Here is a 3,698-nt window from a genome sequence, read left to right on the forward strand (position 1 = left end):
GCCCTGATGAGAACGGGCTACCTAAATGCCAAGGAAAAAATTTTAGGAGACCAAGGTCTTTAATTTTGATTCGATCATGGAGAAAGCCTTTGAGTTTATTGATTGAGCTGATATCATTCCCAGTGACAGTCACGTAATCAACATAGACAAGGATTGTAGTGATGGAGGAATCAACAAAATGAGTGAATAAAGAATAATCAATCTTTGATTGGGTGTAGCCAGCATCAAGTAGTGTCGTATAAAACTTGGCAAACCACGTTGTTAAGCCTATTTGAGCCCATACAAAGATTTCTTAAGGCGACACATCCTAGTCTCCCCCTTACGTACAAAGTCAGGTGGAATAGTCATGTAGGACCTCTTTATCAAGATCTCCGTGGAGAAAAAAAAATTATGAATGTCGAGTTCATGCAAATGCCAATTTCTTACAGTAGTAATGACAAATAAGCAACATACATTAACAAACTTCGCACCCGATGCAAATGTCTCATGATAGTCCATGCCTTCTAGATGATTATAACTTTCAATAGAGCCATCAAAGTTGTACTTGATTTTGTAAATCCATTTACAACGAATAGGAAGAGTTGAGGTATTATTGTACCCCAAATCTTGAATCTCAGTAGGCATGGCGTTACACCATTTAGGATCTTTGTCAGCTTGAGTGAAAAATTTTGATTTTGTAATGGAAGATATTGCGATAGAAAATGCACGGTGAGAAGGAGAGAGTTTATCATAAGATAAGTAATGGGAAAAAAAATTAGTAAAATTTTCTCTATTTTTCAAACATAAAATACATTGATTTTGATAAATAGATATTTTACTTAGGTAAGTCATCGAGTCCTCTCTTTGAATAGGTATGATCCATCAAAAACTCTTTTAATTTGAGTAAAATATAATTTTTTGATTGAGAACATGTCGAATATGTCCATATTTGTGAATAGTTGAGTACCTTTTTTTTCTTTTTTCTTTTTTACTTATTATGGGAATCCCGATCCTTCAGGTGCCACTAATCCCACAGTCATACACACCGCCCCCTCAAAAAGTCCTATGTGCAAATAGTTAAGTCGAGGGTCAACCGGACCATAGAGGGTAGCCCAGAGGAATTCATTGCTTTGTAGGGTTTTGAACACTTGACCTACCTTCCTAAGGAGCTTATCAAGGCTCAGCTTGCCAGTGAACCTTTAAGGTTAAATAGTTGAGTGAGTTATTTTAAGGTGATATCTAACCGATTCAACTGGCGAGTTGGCTCCTGAAGGGTTAGTAGACTTTATTTCATTTCTCCCTTGGATTCAAGGTCGTGGGTCCCAAATTATAGGGTGGGTCAAATTGGTAATAGAGTCGAAGACAACTCTTCATGTTTGGTGGGGAGATTGTCATAGCCTCATTGATGCACAATTGGCTAGATGTGTAAAAAGCTACAGAAACCGAGGGGTCGAAGTTAAGCCGTGACTTTGCATGGTGTAATGGCAAGGGGAGTGTGATTTGTCCCACATTAGACGTAAGAACGTTCATAACTTGGATTATAAGGACAAATCAAATCCTATTATGACACAATGCATTTTAAAGTTGTAAGAAATTTGATCCAAAGCGGATTATGTTGTATAGTTCTGGGCTTGAGACGTTACACACTCCGCTCAAAATTACATTACTCAAACTAACCCAAGCTATGTAATTTTAGAAGCTTAAGCTCGAGTTGAGGGTTCTACCACTTGGATTGAGGTTATGTTTACCCATCAACCCACCCCAATTGCCACCCTATTTAAAACTTGGGGCAACATGGCACTAACCAAGTTTAATTTTAGATGCAAATCCTTTAGGGTTGGTCAACAATATGAGTTGAACGAAAAAAGGATATGCCACATGACATATTTTGTACAAGGTAGTGGGTATTTTAACTTTTAAGGCATACTTCCATGGGAATCATTGAAATACCCAAGGTTTCGAGACCAAAACTTTGGAGTAGACAGCCCGGTCAAAAATTTTGGTAGAACCCTCTTCACAAGATCACACGTGGCATTTTGTATTTATTTAGCATACCTGCTTTTTCATCAATATTTGGGTTACTTCCTTGATACATCACATGTAATCCAAAGAAGAGGGTTCTACTGAAATTTCAAAGCGGGGCGACTAGGGTCAAAGTCTTTTCCCATGGTTTTCAAACTGATGAGATACTCTCATTCATCTCAGTCTACTAGGGGAAATTAATAAAATGACCTAAATGTCCTCACTTCAACTTTTTTCCCAAATCCTAGATATTTTAACGGCAAAAATCATCATCTTCTTTAATATATTGAATTAAATTATATTGACACTATTCAACCTCATCTTCAATCTATCTTCTTCAATCTCATGCCAAAATTCATTGATTTTTCTTCCCTGAAAATCCATCATCTTCTACTTCGCCAAACACCCTATCTTGTTATTCATATTTAAAGGTTGAAGGAAGAAAATAAAGCTCCAAAACAGGATACGAACCTCTGCCCTAAGCTGAAGATAGTCAGTTATAGTGAGAAAGTCGAGGGATTGAAGATGAGGGTATTTAAGTCACTTTCATTAGTCTTTCAAAGAAGAACCAGGTCAAGGGGTATGCCAAAAGTTTGAAAACATGGGTATATTAAATATTCACCTAAAAATGAAGGGTGTCGTTGGAGAAGTAAATACACTCTCAATCGGAGAGAATCAGAGAACAGGTTAACAGAAACAAAGTTCAACCAAATTTAAAAAGAAGAGAAACAGAATGGTTTTAGAACTAAACACACAATCTTCCTCTTCATGTCTTCTTTTCATCCAGAATAAGTCCAATCAGAAAGCCTTCGAATATACTCATATTAGAAGCAATTCTCATATCTCCTTCTGTCTTCCACATCATTTCAAGAGATTTGAACCATCAAGGGCAACCACCCTCAACTGCAAACACAAAGAACAAAAAGACGAACAAGGAGAAGAAAAGTATTTAAATGGGTTGAGATTTGTTCGTGGTAAGAAGCTTCTTAGTGATCTCAGTACTTGGGGTATTGGAGGCCCTTGTAACTACTTTATTCAAGTTTCCAATCAGACCCAATTGGTTTCTGCTATCAGGTGATGCCAATTTCCTTAATTTAATGTCTATGGCTCAATGGGTTGGTAAGATTTACTGATTTTGAGTAATGGGTAGTTCATCTTTTGTTCTCTCATTTGGGGCCAAACAACTATTAGATTAGCCTTGCAACTACCTGATCTATGTTTTCAATCATACCCAATTGATTTTTGCTATCAGGTGAAGCCAATTTCCTTAAATATAATGTAAATGGCTCAATGGGCTGATAAGATATTCAGATTTTGAGTAATGGATATTTCATCTTTTGTTCTGATTTTTAGCCATCAGCCATAAAACAATTAAATTTCCAATCATACCCAATTGGTTTTCTACCATCAGGGGATGTCAATTTCCTTAATTTAATGAATATGACTCAAATGGGTTTATTATGATTTTGAGTAATGAGTGGTTAATCTTTTGTTCACCTTTTGCACTAAAATTCAATTAGATTTAGCCCTTGCACCTACTTGATTCAAGGTTCAATCAAAACCCACTGGATTTCTGTTATCCAAGATGATAAGTTTCTTGATCTAATGTGAATGATTCAATGGATGGATGTTTTGAGTAATGAGTAATTCATCATTTGTTCACTTTTTGCTCCAAATTTGATTGGATCTAGCTCAAG

The sequence above is a fragment of the Akebia trifoliata genome, unplaced genomic scaffold, assembly GCF_017979445.1.
Source record: "Akebia trifoliata isolate Shusen 1 unplaced genomic scaffold, ASM1797944v1 Contig00923, whole genome shotgun sequence".
Classification (NCBI taxonomy): Eukaryota; Viridiplantae; Streptophyta; class Magnoliopsida; order Ranunculales; family Lardizabalaceae; genus Akebia; species Akebia trifoliata.